Source organism: Ursus arctos, unplaced genomic scaffold (assembly GCF_023065955.2).
Source record: "Ursus arctos isolate Adak ecotype North America unplaced genomic scaffold, UrsArc2.0 scaffold_1, whole genome shotgun sequence".
Lineage (NCBI taxonomy): Eukaryota > Metazoa > Chordata > Mammalia > Carnivora > Ursidae > Ursus > Ursus arctos.
The window spans coordinates 95,452,742-95,474,681 of NW_026622763.1; the positions used below are offsets into that span (position 1 = coordinate 95,452,742).

The 21,940-nt window shown below is 47.4% G+C and overlaps 1 protein-coding gene across 1 annotated transcript in view; it reads right to left on the reverse strand.

Moving 5' to 3' along the window:
- SERPINE2 (serpin family E member 2) overlaps positions 1–15,384 on the reverse strand; it is a 60,838-nt gene extending 45,454 nt beyond the window's left edge. Inside the window, exon 1 of the mRNA XM_026491822.4 lies at positions 15,164–15,384. The gene's annotated coding sequence lies outside the window, so the exon portion shown is untranslated. The remainder of the gene's footprint in view (positions 1–15,163) is intronic.
- Between the last annotated feature and the right edge of the window lie 6,556 nt (positions 15,385–21,940).

A 21,940-nucleotide genomic window follows, 5' to 3' on the forward strand; every position in this document is an offset into this window, starting at 1 on the left:
TAACGGTGGGAGAGGCCTAGAGTCTAGTCCCAGGCCTGCCTGCATCGGACAAATTGCACAAACTGTGACTCGGTTTCTTCATCTATTAAATCAACGGTCACCGCCCCCCCCTCAATACCTCAGAAGATTGCTATGAGGATCACGTAAGACACCATCCTGCACAATGACGTGACAACTCTGCGGCACCACACAACCTTCCCTCACAAGACCAGCTTTTTACCTCCCCACATCCGGCACTAAGGCAGAAGAACAAGGAATTCTGGAATTAAAAATCGATGACTTAATGAAAGTTCTCCTTATATCTAACTTCTGCTGTAAGATAGTGATTGCATGGAGGAATCTCTGGGGATAGAGGGGCGGAGCTTCTTTTTGTCATGAAGTCACATTTTACAGGGGAGAACCGTCTCCCCGATTTCTCAGAGCCAGCTACAGAGACGATGTTCACTGACAATGGAGCTGGGGAGTAGCTGCACAGGAGATGGGTGGAGGGAAGGGCATTTATAGAGCGCCTACTGCGTCCACAGCCCTGTGAACATGTCATCTCACTGACTCTCACGTGAGCCCCTCCGGATACAGCTGAGGTAACAGAGATGCAGGGAGGCTGACTAATCTGCCCACATCACACAGCAAGAAACCACACGGATATGCCCACAAGTCAGATGTTGCCAGAGGCTTTTCCCAGGGAGGGCGGAGCTGCTCCTGTCACCTGCCTCTTCCCTGTCCAATCCCTGGTCCTTTCGTTTCCTCAGTCAGAGCTCGGCATTGGCATTGATCCCATTCCCCAGCTTTTGTCTTTCCTTTGGCTCCCACATGGCACTCCCAGGGTATCTGGCGACCCTCTCCCACACTGGAAAAACACCCCGTCTTGTAGGGTGAAAGTCTTTATTTCTTTGATTAAGTTCTAATTACCATATGTGCTTGAGTAGAGGGTTACCGCCCACTTAAGACAGACCTCCTCTTTTTCCCAATGAGAAGATCCCCAACATCTCCTGCTTCCGCCCACCCAAGTTTTGGTCAACCTGACTAAATAAACTTCATGACGAACATGTGAAATCACATATATTATGATTTAGAAATGGTACTTTTCTTTCCATTCTCCCCTTCCATGAAGCAATTTAACTCGGAGTTTTCCCAGACATCTTCTCCAAGCCTGTCATCACTCCAACTTGTCTAACAACTTTCCTGAGCACATATCTCCTTTCGTCCAAGTTGCCTATGATACAGCACTTTTCAAATCTACGTGCCACACTGTCACTGAAAAATCTCTCCTAAGCCATAAGAAGCCCTTCATAGGCCATTGGGACAATTGCCTTCATAGAAGAAATTATATACATGATTGCCACAGCATGGTACTGTGTGACTTTTTAAAGCGCCTTATAGTCTTCACGAAACTTCATTTAACAGAGAGTAGCTATCCCCTCAGCAAAGCCATTTCTTCTTCTTCCCAAACACAGAGCTAGGGCTGCACTTTCCAGCCTCTGTTGTACACGGGAGTGTCCATGAGACTGAAATGTATTCAATGAAATGAGAACAGGAGTGATGTATGCCACTCTCAGCCCCGGCCCATCAAGAGCCGCCATATGCAATCCTCCGTGATCTTTCTGCTTCCACCAGCTTGATGCTGACAAGCATCACGACCTTGGAAACTGCCTGCTAAATCAAGTGGAGCCGGAAGATGGAAAGAGGCTCATTCCCTGAATCACCAGTTTTGGAACAGACGTGCCCATTTTGGGCATTATGCAAGTAGAAGTTTGTGCCATGGTACATAATTTGGTTTATTTATTACAGCAATCAGCATTATCTTAATGAACACAGCATTCAAAATTTGGCAATTGTGAAGTCATGACCTCAGGAATAATTACTAAATCTGTATTCTAATTCTGTGCCTTTTTTTTTTTTTTAACTCTTTTGTATGGTGCAACCTCTATGAACACTCAGAATATACTGATTAAGGAGATGGCAGGCTTATGAGCCCTTCTCTCTTTGTTCCCAAGACTCACTCCTAGGTCTCATCCATCTAGGGCTTTTGGTGAACTCTGACTAATGAACTTATCATGATCTTTGCAAATGGGAGATTTTGAAAGGACCCCAATACATAGCAACCCCCAATTTCCCCGAGGAATAATTCTAGGGAAATTTTTCCTTTCGTATTCACACAGTTTTCAAATTAGAAAACAATTTGTTCACAGAGAAAAATTATACAATTTGGTGCCTTTTAATGACTTATGAAGGCATCACTTTGGCACCATTTTTGCCTTGCATGCCTGACCTGGAAGCGACCAAGCCCTAAAGCACTTTTATATTCTCCAGTGTCTTGTACTCGTGAGCATTCAATAAAAGGTAAAGTTGTAATGTTTCACACCTTTTCAAAGTTGCCCACTAAAATTCTTTTATTTTTCTTAAAGAGAACTGATCTCTCCTCCATGAAGGAGTTACCTCCTTGTATTTACTCATGGAGAACACTTAAAAGACGAAATGGCCAACTCTTATTATTACAAATCAGTAAGTAGCAATTAACAAAATTTACAGCAAAAAGGCTTTTGTGGAGAGTAACGCAAAAGAAAAAAAAAATAGGACTGCATTACCCATGAGGGCTATCTAGACATTTGTGTTCATCAGCTACTTGACAACATTTCACTTTGTGCATAGACTTACCTCTCCCATGCATGACCATTGGTAGTAACTGAAATTTAAGAACCTTCTAGGAGTAAAGGGCTTTAGCATTAGCACTGCTGAGCCTCCTAGACTCCCAAAAAGCTGGGCATTCCTACCTTTATTTCATGAATAAGGAAATGGAGACCCAGAGACTATCCATCTCTTGCCCCCATTCCCGAATCTCATGGAGCCTCCGGGTTCCTCATCCATAGAACAACCTTGGGCCACCAGCCTTTCAAGCCTGTCAAGAGAACATGGGGGAGCCACGCACGTAAAGAGCTTCCACAGCACGTGACCTCGGCTGGCACCACGACTGCTCTAGTCATTGGGTCACACACTGCTCTCCTGGAGTCCTTCCCCACCAAGAGGGAGGGGAGAGGGCTTCTGCGCAGCCTTCCCAGAGACCGAGTCCACACTAACCCTTCTGGTCTGGCCTCCCAGACATCTCGTGCAAAGCACTCATTTTGGCAGTGAATTACTACTGACCTCGTGCAGTACTGAGGGTCAGTACCCTGATGGGTCTGCTCCAGGGGAAGAAGAGTTGATCACCATGGTACTTAATGATAATAAAAAGATAACCAATTTTGAGGTATTTTTACTACTGCACTGAAACCCTCTACATACAATGTTCCCCCTTCCTGTGTCTGCCCACGACAGTGTACCATGGTTCTGGAACTGGTAAAGGGTCACCAATTTGTGAAATTGTTCATCTTGAACTGTTAACGTACCACAGCTATGCTCTTTCCAGGGAAATAAATAAAATCCTCAAAGGTCCACCTGTTTCCTGGAGACAGAAAGGTCCCCCAGAGTACCTGGCTGAAAACCCAGTTCTTAAACCAAATGCACCCAAACACAACAGGGCTGTCACTTTGAAGTCTCGTGTGGGGCAGATGCACCAGGAATGTCTTGGGGGAATCTCTTTACTTACTGGGAATAATCTTCTTCAAGAAGCTGGGGGTGAACAACATAGAGAAGAGGAGACATGAATCAGCCAAGTGGCTCTAAGGGATGGGTAGTGAGTGTCCCCAAGTCAGTGCGGTACTCTAGGGGCTAATCAAGGGCGGGTGACAGGTGATGGCAGTTCTGGCTGCTGCATCCAGACGTGGTGATTGGAGAGGTGACAAGTGATAGGAGCAGAGATCCGGGTTCTCAACCTGCCTTGGCCGCAACCTTGCCAAGTGATTTAAGTCACTGCTATCTCCCTGTCTGTGAAGCAGGGACAATGCTAGCTTTCTCCACGAAGAAGGGAATATCCTCATCAGCTCCATTCGCCAGCTCTGGAAATGAAGCCCAGAGAAGAAAGTATTTTGTGGACATCAAATGACTCACTGTAGAGCTGGGATTTAAACCCAGGTTCATCCGATTCCCAAGTTCACCCTGTCCAGCATGCTCTGACCTCTCACGTATGGGGCCCCACGCTGGTGCTCAGACACCACTGTCTAGTCTCAGTCACTCCCTGAACACAATGTCTCAGGATGAAAGATCTCCACTGCGGAGACACGCAGGCTTGGAGTGAATATCCCACGGGTGAGAGGCTCGGCGGGGTGCGCCACACACCCCAATCTCCGTTTTCTTGCCTGCCAGCTAGGACTGATTTCGACCTTCTAAGGGTGGTTGAGAGTCAATAAGATCATGTCTAAAATGTGCCTAACAGTACTTGACACACTGATGATCCACGCTCTTTCATTTCCTTCTTCCCTTTCGGGCTCCTCGGCGTCAGGTACTGTGGAAAGAACCCAGGAGGATAAGATAGACCAAAAACTCCTCGAGGGTTCCTAACAGGGCAGATAAGACACACAGAACCACAACCCAAGGTAAAGAGGAAGACAAGGGGCGCCTGGGTGGCACAGCGGTTAAGCGCCTGCCTTCGGCTCAGGGCGTGATCCCCGCGTTATGGGATCGAGCCCCACATCAGGCTCCTCTGCTGGGAGCCTGCTTCTTCCTCTCCCACTCCCCTGCTGTGTTCCCTCTCTCGCTGGCTGTCTCTATCTCTGTCAAATAAATAAATAAAAATCTTTAAAAAAAAAAAAGAGGAAGACAAAAAGCATGATTTTGCCATTGCACCTGTAAAAACTACGTCCTTATCCTACCCCCCAAAACTGTAGGCTAATGAGTAACATACACGCGTGGAAACAACTATGAGTTCAGTACTTGCTGAGTTAATTCGCTGTGACTACGATCAGCACTCAGATAGTCATGATTTACCACCACGCTGCACAAGCACAGGTTGACGACGCACACTTCAGCCTCTCTGGCCAATCCTCTAAACTGCTATTTTAATCAAGTGTCATTAAGAAATGAACACAGGTTTGGCATAAGATGATATGAGTCTATCAGTAAATTAATTTCAAAGAGAAAATCCACACCTTTAGGGAAAGGAAGCTCTCCTTATAATTAAGTCATCACACTAAACCAATCTCCCTGGCACCTCATATCCCATTGTCCGAGCAACAATTCAGGTGTGGGCATACACTGAGTGCTGTATAAAATCCCCAAAGGGCTATTTGCCAGTAAAATCCTAAAATCTTCTATGAATGGCAGCAGAAAATACATTTCCTATCCGGGAAAGTTTGCTGAGGCTAGTCCAACGTTCATAGAACTCTTCTGTATACTGAGGGAATCAAATCATAATTAAATGACCATGTGTTTAAAATATATTTGGTATGTGTTTAAAATGATTATGTCTGGGTATTTGGATATCAATGGATATCACTGGATATAGGACTTTTTCACAGCCTGAAAAACAAGAACAAAAAGAGAAGACTCTGGGTACGACATTTGCAAAGACCCAAATATTAAACCAAATAGATTAGTTTTCTGCTGCAGAGACATTAATTCTTCATAAGATATATCTATACATGTCTATATATATAAATATACACACACATACACACACACACATAAAAGCACCCAACCTGACAGGGCTAGCCTTCAATGTGCCCCTAGAAAGACCTCCTGCTAACGCAGCTGTTTACATTTCCTCACACAGGTGTAAGAAGAAGTTGATTTCATGCGCTGGCCATCCTTTGCTCCACAGCCAGGACTGGAAGAGCTGGAAGCCTGGGGAAAGGACAGATGACCAGCTGACCACTGGGAGTACTGCCTATTGAGAGTGTCGCAGGTCTGGAAACCAAGCATGCGAACACACAGAGCAAGTCCCTGATTCACCGCATCACAGACACAATGAAAACATGAGTCCCGGAGGAGAGAAATGCTCACCTGGATTACTGTGACAAACGGAGCCCCACCGCCACACCATGCCCGGGAAGGCAGCTCCGTTCCAGCCCCTGTGCTCAGCACCCAAAGCATACGCTCCACTTCATCCTCCCAAACTTAAGACACAGTTACCTTCATGTCCCACTCCCAAATGAACAAACTGAGGCTGGAGGAAGTTCAGTAAATCATCTATGGCCTCCTGACCTTGAGCTAGTAACTGCCAGAATCTAGACTCGGACCAGTCTATTGGCCTCCAAACCCTCCATACACTTAGGTACTACATTACAGTAAGGAAGGGGACGGGGGGCCAGGGGAGGGGAAAGGACACCATGCAGATAGGACAGATTTTGGAAAAAAAAAAAAAAAAAGTAACTATTTCAAAAAAAAAACTATAAGGGGTGCCTGGGTAGCTCAGCGGGTTAAGCACCCGTTAATTTCGGGTCAGGTCATGATCTCAGGTTCATAAGATGGAGCTTAATGCGCTGGGCATGGAGCCTGCTTAAGATTCTCTCCCGGGGCGCCTGGGTGGCACAGCGGTTAAGCATCTGCCTTCGGCTCAGGGCGTGATCCTGGCGTTATGGGATCGAGCCCCACATCAGGCTCCTCTGCTATGAGCCTGCTTCTTCCTCTCCCACTTCCCCTGCTTGTGTTCCCTCTCTCGCTGGCTGTCTCTATCTCTGTCGAATAAATAAATAAAATCTTTTAAAAAAAACCTAATTAATAAAAAAAAGATTCTCTCCCTCTCTCTCTCCCTCTGCCCCTCATCCCCCCTCCTGAGCACGTGCACATGTACTTTCTCTCTCTCTCTCTTGCTGTCTCTATAAAAACAAAAGTTATATCTCAAACGATGTTCTAAGCTGAGTCTCCACACATTTGTGAAGTTCAATTAGGTATTTTCTTTAAAGATTTATTTATTTGAGAGAGCACGAGTGGGGAGAGGGGCAGAGGGACAGGACGCTCGAGCGGACTCCACGCTGAGCAAGGAGCTCCACGTGGGGCTTGATCCCAGGACCAAGACCATGACCCGAGCCAAAATCAAGAGTTGACCACTCAACCAACTGAGCCACCCAGGGGCCCCTCAATCAGGCACCTTTTGAGAGTCATGTCACAGTCCTTGTTTGGTTATGCTGACTTTTATCCAGCTCAGCCTAAGTTATTCCCTTGACGCTGGGTAAATGCACTCTACCTTTTCAGTCCAAAGGTCAGTACTAATTTTAGAGTTTGAGTCCTAGGGAAAACAAACAAACAAGTGTCTAAGGAATAAACTGGGCGAGGGTGTGGGGCAGCAACAGGTCTAAAAATATTACTTCCGACAGAAGGCAAAAATATTAGCCTCTTTCCATGAGTTTTGGTTGTGTTCCTGAAGGATATCAAGCAGCCAAGTGAGAAGATGGGTCTTTTGAAAGGAGGCAGGCATGTTGTTTGACAAGAACTTATTTTTGAAAAGTCGTAAATATTCGTGAGATAGAAATCTTTGAAAATTCATGGCATCAGCTCACAGTTCACACGTTTACACACCTGGGTTCAGGCTCTGGCATTGACACATACGGGTTGTACGTAGGACCATGGATGCTTCGGCAGCTGCACACTCCTCTTTCCCAACCGAGCGAGTGGAGGATACTACTATCTGTCTTACAGACAGGGATGAGGCTCCAGGAGACCACAGAGAGCCTCTGTCAACTGAAAACAAATACTAATGGCAGTTGGGATAACTTGCCTGTCCAGCAAACCCCTCTCAATACTCTTTCCCCTCCCGACCACAGGCTTGAACATGTGACTTGGACTCTGGCCAATCATAGTATCCCATTTCCCTCACCATAGCCATTGGTCCAGGGAAAGGCACATGACCCAAACTGAGCCAATCAGAGTGCCTCCCTAGGATTTTTCCAACTGGAACTGGCAGGAAGCCCCTCTTTCCTCTTGGGTCATTAGGCTGGTCCCTGAGAGGATAAAGACCACCTGCAAAGAGACACAGAAGGAGAGAAGACAGCCCTAAAGCCCCGAGTCTCTGGTTTCAGTCACCTCTGGGGCCAGAGGCACCCCCACCATCTCAGGGTCTGCAATGTAAGCCACTAGGTCCCCCCTTGCACCCCATCTTTTTGCATCACTTACACTGATTTGGGTTTCTGCACTTGTAACACTTGCAGTAGTTAATAGCTCATATAAACCCAACAGTGACCCAAACCCTCAAGATTGTTTCTTCCTAAGTGGATTCCTTATTGCAAGAATGAAAAATAAATTTAGTAGAAGCAGCAAGCACTGCCATTACTTATGTAGCATTTTCTCAAAAGAAAGGAAGAAAAATCTATTTTCATGTGCAGTCACCTTAGTCATTTTCAAGTGGGCTTCATATTTGGCGTTCAATTCTCTCACATACCCACACCCACTTTCAAGATTTGGTCCATAAAAACTTCGGCAAAAACAAGTGGTTATTTTCTCTGTAGCTATATTAGTTGGCACTAAATAGAAAGGAAAAGTGGGGGGAGAAAGCGCTGATGCTATTTTTGGTATGCTCTTAAGAGAAATTCCCCAGGTTACCAGAGTTCTCGCTGCAGCAAGTGGGGGAGGACATTACAACAACAAACAAAGTACATTTACCAAGATTTGCAGTTGCTACGAGAAATCCTTTCTGCCTTTTCATAGGATTTTTTCCCCTTTTATATTAAAATCTCCTCCACATTATCTTTCTCCCAATAATTAACTAATAAAAATAGAAAAGCACAGTGGGCTCTAATTCTGCAATTATCCCTTCTGAAACAAAGGGCTATGTCTGAGGTCAACCTGAAGCAAGAGCATGAGGCATTCCTGGGCTGACCTTGAACTGGGGCACCCACCCCAACCTTTGAAGGAATTCAAGGATGAAATAGGGGACATGTTTGTCCAAATGCAGGAATGGAACTGCAAACAGAGGATTGCTTAGCCTCGGTGTACGTCCCCATGCACAAAAAAAGAGCCCCAGAAGGAACGCCAACTTCTCTGGACTGGGCTTACATCCAGACCTAGAAACCCAACAGCAGAATAAGGGGAGAATCATTGACTGTGTAAATAGACTTGCCCTGTTGGGTGAAAGGCAGCATTTCTCAAAAGAGAAATAAAATCCTACTACTCTTTTGGTGCTTTTTTTTTTTTTATAAGATTTTATTTATTTATGTAACAGAGCGACAGCCAGCGAGAGAGGGAACACAAGCAGGGGAGTGGGAGAGGAAGAAGCAGGCTCATAGCGGAGGAGCCCGATGTGGGACTCGATCCTGGAACACCGGGATCATGCCCTGAGCCGAAGGCAGACGCTTAACTACTGCGCTACCCAGGCGCCCACTCTTTCGGTGCTCTTAGACGAATTGGGAACTTACAGATAAGAAAGAACCTAAAGATGTAGTTTATTGTGTTTGACTCTACTCCACACCTAAGGGTAATTTTTTTTTTTTAACCCGACATGGATTTTCAGATCAGACATGCTATCTACTCATGAGGAATGATGGTTTGGGAAAGAGAAGACAGACACATTCACGGATAGAAAGAGTGGTTTACAAAGAAGATCAAGTACAGGGAACCCAATTTATTTAACATTTTTATAAATGCCTTTTAAGTGGGGATACAAACTAAATCTTCATGTTGGCCCTCAATGCTATTTCTGAGTACTAAAGAGCCAAGCTGAATGATTTCATAGATTTTAAAGAGAGAGAAAGGGAGGGATAAGAATTTCATGTAGATAAACATAAAATAATACATTTAAGAAAAAATTTCATCTAGTGGCGCCTGGGTGGCACAGCGGTTAAGCGTCTGCCTTCGGCTCAGGGCGTGATCCCGGCGTTATGGGATCGAGCCCCACGTCAGGCTCTTCCGCTATGAGCCTGCTTCTTCCTCTCCCACTCCCTCTGCTTGTGTTCCCTCTCTCTCTGGCTGTCTCTATCTCTGTCGAATGAATAAATAAAATCTTTAAAAAAAATTAAAAAAAAAATAAAAATAAATAAAAAATTTCATCTAGATCTGATCTATATGAGAAAGCTGGACCAAAAGGGAAAATAAATCAAGAAGTTATAGGTTGTTGTTTTTTTTTAAGATTTTATTTATGTATTTGACAGAGAAAGCACAAACGGGGGAGCTGCAGGCAGAGGGAGAAGTAGGCTCCCCACTGAGCAGGGAGCCTGACACAGGGCTCGATCCCAGGACCCTGAGATCATGACCTGAGCCAAAGGCTGACGCTTAACTGACTGAGTCACCCAGGCGTCCTGGGTTTTGTTTGTTTGGGTTTTTTTTTTAAGGACATCTTTGATTCATCACACCCATTGTATAGACAAAAAAAATTAGTTCTAGATGATTAACTATACAAACCATTGGCAGCACAGCACAGACTCTCTCCCAGCCTAGGGCTTAGGGCTCTTTTCATTGAACTTGACTGAAGATACTAGCCAAAAAAAACTCCCAAGGCAAAAAAAAAAAAAAAAAGTCAGCAAGAGGGCATGTATCACCATCATTGAAAAGGTTAACGGAAGTAAGCCAGAAAGAATTCTCCTACCTTGTAAAAACCACAAAACAGGACTACAGCACAGCCAGTGGATCTCAAGGAAGACAGAACCAAGCCAAAAGAGGTTCAGATGAGGAGAACTGAAGTGAACATAGGGACAGAAGTACTTCTGGGTTAGACTTCTGCCTTTTTCTAAGTAATGTTCTACCTCAAAAGACATGATTGATCAAAAAGATTATATTTATTTATTTTTATTTTTTTTACTGTGAAAAAATATATATTTAATGCAGAAGTACCAGAACAGGAATGGAGGTCCTGCGGTGGATGGGGGGGAAAACCTCCCTTCCAAGCTCAAAAGATAAGAACTCTTGAAGAAAGTATGTAGTAAACTTATGAAAAAGACATGCTTCAGTTCAGATATCCATGAAATGCCTTTGGATCAGGCACCACTGCGAGTGCAAATGAAGCTTAAACATGGGCCTGTCTTCACTGCACTTAGAGTCTGGTGGGGAAAGCATGTAGCTATAACACAGTAACGGCCATCAGAGAGGCCTCCACGGGGTAGGGCGCACACATGTGTGCACACGGCACACATACCACACACGCCACAGAGGGTTGGGGGTAGTGATTTTCAGGAAAGACTTTTTGGAACAGATGACACTGGACCTTGAAAAGGGGGGAGTCTTGAAAAGGGGGAAGTTAGCCAGACAATGAACGCAGAAGATGGAGAAAGATAATTCTAGGCCGAGGTCCAGTAGGAGCCCAGGCGAAGGGACACGGCAGCCCCATGGTATGAGTCTGCAGGAAGTTCAGTTTTGCAAGAAAATAAAGTTTGGGGAAGGGCATGAGGCAGGGAGGTGGGAAGGAGTGGAAGAAAACGTAGACTTTGTCAGGTCATTGGAAAGGGCCAGCAGTGCCTGCAACGCCATGGCAGGTTCCCTGGCCAAATGCAAATGAGTTCATGTTATGAGGGTCCAAAGAGTGACCTCGGGAGCACACAGTAGGACTGTGGGCACCAGGGGTTAAACAGAGCCTGCCACGTTCCAAGGGCTGAGAGCTCCTGGGGCAGCTCCTGCGTCCGTATTCACCGTCTCCCTACTGTGGAATCCCCCCTGTCCCATCTGCTCCCAAGGCGGTTGTGAGGAAGCAGGAGGCGGGGGAGGTCTGTGGAAAGGGTTTACAAACAGCAGAGACCGCATTTCGACACAGGTGAGGTAACACTGGAACTATGTAGGCCCCAATCTCCTTACAGAAGTTCAAGGCTGTGTGGAGAAACTGAGGAACAATACCTCATAAAGACAATAGCTTCCCTTTCAGCTGGAGCTCCCTAACCCGTCATATAATGGGGCCGCCCCTTCAGAGTCAGGGTTTGCCCCAAAGGCAAGAGGGAAGCAGAGTCTTTATCAGGAGAGACACCAGATTTGGATTTGGAGCAACCGAGGAAATTCACCCCAGCACTGATGTGGGAGACGGTTCGAAGGGGTGCAACGCTAGTATGTGAGAAACCTGGCAGGAGGCTGTACAGTTATGCACCAGGGAGTCACAGGCTGCCGCTGGCCTCCCGGCCTATGGATGCTAACTCAGAAGCCATGGGAGCTAGGAAGCTACCGGAAATGAGGACCCCGGGTCCAGGGAGCCACCAGTGTAGTTGGGTGCTGGGAACTCCCCACGAACCAAGTGTTGCCACATGGGAATGGAGGCCTCGAGTTCCAGGTCTTCTGATTTTTAAGAGAAGCTATAAATCCAAGTGGCATTTTAATATTTCTAATATTAACTCAATTTATGTGTACTGACAGGCCAACCACACATCTGCCAACTGGAAATGGCACCCTGGCCACCATTTTGCTGGTTCTGGACTCTGACGCGGGGCTGGGCCACCATGACTAGAGCAGAGGGCTAGGGGATTTCATAGCCTGGAGAAGCAGTAGGACTTGGTGACTGCAGGCAGGGAGTGCTGGAGAAGTCTAGCCTTACTGGAAGGTTTCTGCTTTAATATCCTGGTGACTGGCAGAACCGCCACCAAAAAAAAAAAAAGAGTGGCAAATTTTGACCAATGGTGGAATGGGTGTAGGGTGTAGGGTGAGAACTCAAATCAGTCAGTCTTGGACTCATTGTGGGTTTTTTGCCTACAAGGCATGGGTGGATAAGCCCACTGGACTGTAGGTAACTAGCTGGAGACACCAATCTGGACTCATTTTGTACTGGCGTCAGTTGAAGCTTGGGGAATGTGCTTCACCCAATGACTCTATGTAGAGAAGAACAGAGATCAGGACAGGGCCCTGGGTAACTCCAGGAGGTACTGGAGAGGCAATGGAGGCAGAGGGAAAACCAGGGGGACATGGCAACTAGGGAAAAAAGAAAAAGTATCAGAAAAGAAGGAAAGGTCCGTATCCAATGCCGCAGGGAAGTCTAGAGAGAATTTGTAGGATCACTGTTCAGGAATTGTGGGGTCTTCTCCTACTTTAGGGGAGCCTCTGGCCAGCTCGCAGGGAGCTGAGAAGAAAGCAGAGAATGGGGGAAATGTGAACTCATTTGAGAAGCCAAGAGAAACAGTGGTCGCTGGAGAGGAGGGTGGGGTGGTGCAGGGACAAGGGAGAGGATGGCATTCTGAAGATACTGTTAAATTAGAAAAGAGTTCATGGGGAGACACTAGGCAGTGCCAAAGGGAGACCTTCTCTCTAATCTTCCCTGCATTCCCTGCCCCAACTTGATTTTTCTTCTATTTTTCTACCCTATTCATTTTATCACAGCATAATTATGTTTGCTTTTCGTCTGTTTCCTCCCACAAGAATGACAGTTCCAAGACAGCAAGGATCTGCTGTATTTATCACACTTCAGGGCCAAGCAAAACGCCTGCACACAGTAGGTGTTTAAGAAGATGTCTTGGATGAGGGGGTAAATTTGGAAAAGTTTGTAGGAGGGAAATGGGGTAGGACATGGAGAGACTTCAATTCAGTGGCCCCTACTTTCCAGGTACAGTGGGCTGTGAAGTCACCTGTGAAACTGGAAAGAGGGAGGGGAAGAGGTCTCTTGTATTGAGGAAGAGTTGCAGTGGGAGCACCGGTGTGCAGTCTGGAAGGCAGAGCTTGTGATCGAGACACTGGGATGCTGTTGTTTCTGATTTCAGAAGATGAGTGTCTCTGAGCAAGGGCAAGACTTGGATGTAGTCAGAGGACTCAGCTGCTAGAGTGGGTGGAGGTCACTGGATGTGAGATGGTCAAGGAAGTGGGAAGAGAGAGCATCCCTTATGTGGACTTTGGGACCAGAGGGGGAGCAAAAACCCAGGAGTCAAAGTCCCTGAAAGAGAATGACTGGCTGACAGAGGACAGCCACACGGAGGGGCAGGTGGGCCATGGCTCATTTCCAACTCTAATACCTCAATCTCTCACTGGTATGGTATTTATTCACCTACGTGTGGAACTTAAAAACCAATGTCCTTTGGAGACTGAGTCATTTTTGTTCTTTTAAAATTACACTAATACGTTAAGTTCACAGGAAGCAGAGATTTTCTGCATAGATTCACTTTGGTTTAGAATAAAGGATGGATAATATCTTTATGACCTTCAGTAACTGCCTACACCGTACAATATTTTCAAATATCATTTTAATCTAGAATCAAAATTTGGGGGTTGAAAGGATCCTTAGATTATTTAGGCTAACACCTTCGTCTGCATAGCTGAAGAGAATTTTTTGTTGAAATACTGCAAACAGAAATAATTACTGATTTAGATACGCAGACAGCATTGAAAGTATCTTCAATTTTTGAAGTGTGCTTTAGATATACAAATTAGCAATGCTTACATTTCTTCCAGTTATGCCTGTTCAACTTTGCATATAAAATCTCCAAAGTATAAAATTATCACGTAAATTGTTCCTGAACAGTTCAGAGAAGTAAACTGCTTCCTGGCTTGAAAGAGGCAGTCAAACCTTCAAACACCTTTTTATGTTGCTAAATAGAAGAACGTTCTCGGCAAAGTGGTCAAAGCAAGACACAGCAGCATCTGAGATGTCTCAAGAGAGACACACATGAAGATTATTTTTCGTTCATTAAAACACTAAAACCTTCAATAGCATCTCCCATAATACCTGAAGGTGGAGTGCTGTCTTATGTAATAGAAGCCTTCCATCCCAGCTCAGTTCGTAGGCAAATTAAATACCTAATTCCGCCCAGAATTTCTGAGTACTTTCACCTTACCTGTAGCCACTAATCTATGTCTCGATTCCCATTTCTACAGATGACGAAAATAGCAAAAATCTGTCCCATAGGGTTGAACTGATTGCCAGAGGCCAATTTAAAGGCTCTCCCCCAAACCACTGGTCACCCCCACCCTGCTGGGGCGGCGGTAACCACAAGAGTCGGCTTGTCTTTCCCCATCGGGCAGCACACACGGAAAGTACAGGGTAGAGGACGCCTGCCTAGTACCTGGGTACCTGAGGTTCAGGGTCACCGGCGCCAGCGAGGATGCGCCGGCAGAAAGCACGCCGGCCCCGGGACTCCCAGCTGCGGACACACCTGGACGCCGCAGCCGTCGCGTCCCCTCCTCGCCCGGCCCGGGTCCTCCTCGGGCTCCTCGCCGGCCCGGGGCGCGCACGCAGTCTCGGCCGAGGCAGCCCGAGGGAGGCTGAGAAAGTTCCTCCGCCTCGACGTCGCCGCCCCGGGGCCCCGCTAGCCCGGCACGCATCGCATTCTCCCGGCCGGGCGCAAGGTCGCGGAGCGGGCGGCGCGCGAGCCCCGGGACCGTGGCCGGCGCAGGGGAGCACGCCGGCCGCGCCCCTCCCACCCCCCGGCGCCCGCGATCGGCCGCGGGGCGCGCAGCCCGTACTCACCGCCCCTCGTTCGGGATCCCCAGGTGGCGGCGGCGGAGAGCGGCGCGGCCGGAGCCGGAACCGGAGACGGAGCCGGGTGGCGGCGAGGCGGAGAGTCGGAGGACGGCGAGCGGCGGCGGCGAGGCAGGTCGGGGAGACGGAGAGGCGGCGGAGCCTGCACTCGCCGCGCAGCCCGAGCAGCCCGGCAGTCCCACAGCGCAAGCTGGGCGGCCGCGGCGGCGGGGGCTTTATCGCCGCCCGCCCCGCCCCCGCCCCTTCCTGCCGCCCCCGCCCCCGGCCCGCCCCGCCCCTCCTTCCCGCCGCCTCCTTTGTGTGCCAGCGGGCCGCAGCGTCCCCGCGCCAGCACGCCGGGACGCCCCCACTCCGGCCGCGGCCTCGCGGATGCCGCTCCCAAGGGCTCCACGTCGTGGGGCTGCGCCCGGAACGCGCCAGGAGACGCGCCGAGCCCGGGGTGCGGCGCCAGCCCCCGCCGAGCTGCACGTGGGTCGCCGGGGTCCGGGTGTGTGTGGGGACAGGGAGGGACCCAGGGGCTCGCGGCGCGTCCCGGGGACTGGCAAGTCGTCTTGGCTGCCCCCTGGGGGAGACACGGGGGTGCCCCGGGACAGTGCCCACCGGTCTGGGTGATGGGGATAACGGGGACGGGTCGCGCCCCCCCCCCCCCCGGCTCACCGCCCCTCGAGACGCTTCGCAGGGTGCCCGGCAGCCCACTTCCCCTGGTCGGCTGGTCGCCGTAGGCAGATGGCAGACAAGGGAATCTAGAAATCCGGATTCGTGGCTGCGGTGACAGCGTGAGGTACCCGCAGAGTCCTGGGAATCCAGCCCTTCCCAGTGGGTAACTACAACGGATGGGACCTTGTGCGCAACAGAGGCGCAGACCCCGGAGGCCGGCGACATATCTCCCTCTGGCTCCCAGCTGTATTACCCAGGTCTCGAACATGCAGCCCTCCTTTGCACCAACTTGGGTTTGTGGGGACACAACTTTAATGACATAATTTATGTTGCCCTCGGTGCAGAAGCCTCACCGGCAGGCCCACGGCCCCAACTGTGAGAAGGAAATGTGGTACATCTCCTCTGACGCAGCGGTGAAATAAGGTGGCCTCTACTGATGCGAGCAACTTGGACGATCTACAATTGGTGTGTAGGCGGCCATGCTAGACGGTGTGTGTGTGTGTGTGTGTGTGTGTGTGTGTGTGTGTGTGTGTGTGTTGGGGTGAAGGAGTCACTTTTAAAAGTGTAAAATCTGGGCCAGCCTGAGGGTATTCACAGCCTCTCTTACAGGGAAACATGCTATGGGAGGTTTGGCTCTTAAAATAAAAAGGAAGCACAGTCCACAAAAAGAAAACCTGTTTCATTATTTTACAGTCATGCCTAATATTCATATTTAATTACAGGGCATGATATAAATGTTTTTTCCTTGCTGTTCTCTCTCTGCCGAACATGCTCTCCCGTGGCCCCTGTGATCAGCTTATGACTGCCTCCTTATAGTCAGGTCACAACTCAAATGTCACCTTCTCTAGGAAACCTTCCCTGACCGCTTGAGCTAAAGTCACTTTCAACTTTTTCCAGCTTACTACTTTCTTCATAGCATTCACCATCATTTGAATTTTTTTTTCCTTTTACGTTTTTCTTGGCTAGTTCTCTTCCACCCTTCCTCATTAGAAAATATACTCCCAGAAAGCAGGGAAGAGAAACCAGTTCACCATGCTTTTCACCTCACCCAGTCCCTAGTGCCTAGAGCCAACATGACACGTACAGTAGTTGCTCAATAAATATTTGTTGACTGGTGGGTGAACAAGGGCCAAGTGACTATTGACATGGTAAGTATTGCTCCAGGCAACATGTTAGGGCTTACTGGAGACTGGGAGGCCCAGCTGGACCTGGGAGGAATGCTGTGGGGGGCGGGGCGGGAGGTTACAGCGGAAAAGCCCAGAGCTGTCTTTGAGAAGCTGGGAGTAGCCTCTTCAGATGGAAGGGAGTCATTCAGGGAACTAGTGCACGGAGAAATAAATGAGAACCAAGAAGTGTGGGTAGAGACCGTTTAGGAAAACCTGCCTGATTCCCCGCGTCCATTTCCGTCTGAATCACTTTTTTTAATTGAAAATTTTTATTGAGATGATTGTAGGTTCTCATGCGGTTGTAAGAAATAACACAGAGAGGTCCCTGGTATAATTTGTCCGGTTTTCCCCAATGGTAACATTTTGCAAAACTATTATATGATACCCCAATCAGAAGATTAACATTGGATATATTGGTTTATATCTCACACACTTTGGTTAATTTTTTGCAATTTAAAATTGAGAGTAAAGTTACTCTAAGTTTTTGAAAGAAAGCACAGATACTATTTGAAAGGGTTTCGGTCTCTTGTTTTAATGGAGCCAACATTTTTTAGGGGGAAATGTTTTATTTTCCCAATTAGAGTGTAATTAGGGTCCAGATTCTTCAGCTATAAAACAGTCAGAAGTCTTTGGGACTTACCTCTTTTGTTTACCTTTTAATGACTGCCATTCCCGTCCCTGTTCTACCCAGTACTGTCGAAGGAACATTTTGAGCAATACTGTACATGACTTGTCAATTCTGAAATCAGACAGGATGCAGTGTTAACTAATCTGCTAAACTAAGCCCAACCGCGAATGTGCCTTTCTCTCTCCTTGGACATTGGATGGGACTGCCAATGAGTGTCTCCCAAAGGGAAGTGATTCAAGACAAAGACCCATTCTGCCACTAGGATATGTGGGGAATACCAACTATGCTTGTTACAGAATGTACATGGCTGGTGTTGGCCGGCCCTCCTGATGCCCGCAAGAGGATACAGAAGCAATCTCCTAAGCTTTCCATGACATTCAAGTGACAAGGCACTTTGACACCCATCATTAGGGGGCTGCCCCAAGGCAGCTGTGTTCCTACCTAGTTGGTGCCCAGGATCAGCCACTCTTCTTGTATTTGACTCTCTTTGAAGTGTATTTCTCATAGACGTGTACTTTGAACGTGCATTTCCCTCCTGTGTCTACCTTGGTCTTGTTTGAGAAATCCAAATTACTGTCCTACCTGCCTCTTCCTTTGTGATTCACATTCACAGCAGAATTTCATTTTGTTCAGTTGTGTGGCTTGCCTTAAAACACAGATAGAGCTTCAAATTGTTTATTCCTTAAAAAAATTTCAGAAGTGACCTGGCGTTTAGCCAGCTCCAGCTAGTCTCTGAGTTTGGCTTTGTGTCCATAAGCCGCAGTTGAGAGAAACGCACGAAATGCCCAAACAGAATAAAACAAATGATCTATTTAGTCTCGTTTCCTCTCTTGGAAGAGATCCAGTGTTGAGTGCTTTGGAAGAAGATGAAAATCCCCCTGCCCCACACCCACTGCTCCCCCATACACCCAAACAGTATGACCTTGTATTTAAGGAAAAACTATCCCTACTTCCCAATGGGTGATGGTGTTTTGTCTGGAAGAGTGACCGATGTCACGATAGTAAGATAATAGTCGCTCCGATGCTATCTAACCCCTATTTAAAACACATTACACCACAAGACTACTTGTTACACAACATTATGGATGCAAATGTTGTTATGTAAGATTGTCTCAACCGGGGGAAAGGAGACTACTTATAACAGTTCACTTGGACAATTAGTTTCTGGGACTGTTGATTCGGTGTGATGATTTTTTTTTTTTTTAAGGCTTACAAAAGGCATTTGTCTTTTTATTTCTCTTACTGGTTGGCTTTTAAATAAATCCAATTTTCTTTTTCTGTAACTTCTGAAACAGATGAAGGCAGAGCATCAATTCACACTTTCTCATTGTCACTACTTTTCACAAGAGCTTCAGAGAAAAGATATCAGTGAGCGCCGTGCTGAGTATTATTTTGTCCTTATATTTGGCCAAATGGGATGGAAAGCCCCCAGTCCTGAGGATCGCTGTGCTACAGCCCCCTTCCATCCCCAACCTAGGTCTTCTTCCTTTCACCACCAAACAGTGGATGCTGTCTTCTGACCCCTGCCCCTCTCTGATCTACCTTCTTTCCTGCGTCATTGGGTCTTCTACCCGTCTCACGCCCTTCATCCTTTCCCCTTTGTCTCGCAAAGGTTACCGATAACTTCCAAAGATGGCAGCCCCAGGACTGTTTCACCTTTCTTTATCACCTTTGATCCCTTGGCGGCATTTAACTCTGGTGTTTTGCCCATTTTCGAAACTTATCCTATTCTGTCTCTTCCAGTTCCTTAGCCAGCCTTTCTCTTTCCCTCGTCATTTCCCTTCTCCTCCTCCACCTTGCGTGTTGCTGTGCCAGCTGCCCTCCGCTGCCTCTCCTCTGCCCGCTCTCTCAGTGGAGTGAACGTTGACTGGCCACACAGCATCTCTTCCTCCTGTCTTGCTAGCCGAATCTGGTTTCCTTTGGAAAATCACTTCTCCTGCTTTCTGTGCCACATTGTTGAGAATGGAAGACAAGATGTCCTTACTTCCTTCCTTTGGCCAAGCGGTGGGTCTATGACCAAGCCAAGAGGATCCCCTCCCAGGGCTTTGAATCCTGAGGAATAGGGAAGGTAGTTGGAGCTGACTCATCTCAGCCTGATGAGATGGTTCATGAGTTCTTCACCTGGGCCCCCAGAACCATTGTGGTTGCTGTCCCTTGTGAGTAGAGGTCCACAGTGGACTCCTCATTTCTTTGAGTCTTTTTCACTTTTAGCCAGATTTGGTTTCTTTTGCTTGCAACCAGGGACCCCTAACTGACATATCCTAGATGTGTGAAGCTTTGCTTAGGTCTGAGTGCATTCCACACCTGTATCTACAGATGACCTTGACCTGTGTCCCCAGTTTCTACTCGCATATCTCCAACTGCCTGGCAGACACCTCCACCTCGTGTCCCATTGTCACTCCCACCTAATGAGTCTAAAGCCCACTTATTCTCTGCCTCCTCTAAGCCGTTCTTCCCATGACTCCCTAAGCGTTCTGGAGGAATGACTGTCTTCTTGGTCACTGAACCCAGAAAGAGGAGAAGGAGTTGTGGCTCCTCCTCTTCCCTTTCTTCATCCATATCCAGTCATTCCCTGAGTTCTAGTAATAGTTCCCCCCCCAAATCCCTTTTATTCTCCTATTTCTCTTCCCCCCTCTTTTTTTACTAATTCAGTCACTTATCACTTGATACCCGGACCACTCCAATAGCACCTAGCCATTCCCTCAACTTCCAGATTCTACCCACTGTTGCCAGCTTTAATCACACCACCCTGACTTAAAATAATTCCACTTTTATCATTAAGGTCTAAATTCCTTGGCTTAGACAATCTTCTGTAGAGGTCACAGCTTCCAGAATTAGACTACCTATGTTCAAATTCCCTTCTCACCACTTTGTGATTTTTTTTCAAGTAACTTAACCTCTGAGCCTCAGTTTCCTTATCTGTAAAGTGGAGGATTGTAATAGTATAAGCTTAACATAGATTTATGTGAGAATGAAGTAGTTAATCCATGAAAGGGGTCTGTTTAGCTGGGTAAGCTAAGTATGTGCTCAGTAGAAAATTATTACAATGAAAGCTCTCCACAATTTAACTCCAACCTACCTTGCTAGCCATATTTTCTCGTTTGCTCTAAGATGGTCCTAAAGGCTTTACTAACCAGAATTACACACCTAAATTCATACTGTAGTTTTCTACCACCGTGTCATCATTCAAACCGCCCCCTCTGCCCCGTATACCCTTCTCTCGTTCTGCCTGTATCAGTTATCTACCCTTGCACTACAAATTCTCCCGATCTTAATCGCTTAAAGTCTCCATCTTGTTTGTTCACGATTCTGTGGGTTGGTGGGACAGGGTTCAGCTGAATGGTTCATCTCTGACTCACTGGTGTTGTCCGACCTCATTCGTGCACCTGCAGGATCAAGGTGGCCTCATTCACATTTGTGGATGTTCAACAAGGACGGTGGCAACCCTCTGCCACCAGTCTCCTCCAGTGTTTTCGTCTTCATGGGCCTTTTCCCCCTTGTCATATTTCAGACTGAGGGCATTCCTTCTACACAGATTTTCCAGCAGTACTCAGACTTCTTGACATGATAGCTTAAGACTCCAAGAGGGTGAAAACAGGAGTGGCAGTACCTTGGAGGGACGAGCCTTGGATTTAGCACGATGTCACTCTGGCTGCATTCACGGCTGGCCACAGAGCTATCTCAGGCTGAAGGAGAAGTAGACTACGTCCGGATGACAGATATCATAGGCACCTCGGGCTGCTATAACAAGATACCGCAGACTCGGGGGCTCAGATAACAGATGTTTATTAACTTAAAGTTCTGGGGGCTGGAAATCCTGGACCAAGTTACCATCAAGGTTGGTTTCTGGTGAGACTTCTGTTCTTGTCTTTAGATGGCTGCCTTCTTGCCGTGTGCTTGTGTGTTCTTTGAGAGAGAAAGAGGGAGAGATGGATCTTTTGTGTCTTTCCTCTTATAATGACACTTGTTCTATCGGATTAGAACCCCACACTTATGTCCTTTACCTCCTTAAAAGCCCTATCTGCAAACACAGTCCCATTGGGGGGTGGGGCTTCAATGTACGAATTTTGGAGGGACACAGTTTATCCATAACAAGAGGAGTGGAAAAATCACATTGCAAAAGGCTCACGCAGGATAGGAGGGATGGCTGTGCCCACTTTTGGACATCATCCACCACCCTCCTCCACCACTGAAATAATTTCCATCCTTCACAATTTCCCCCCTCAGCCTGGTTGGCCTTGACGGGTCCTCACTCAGCACTCTGCAGCTCTAAGTGGGGGTTGCTTAGTTCACATGACCACATCCTGCCCTGGA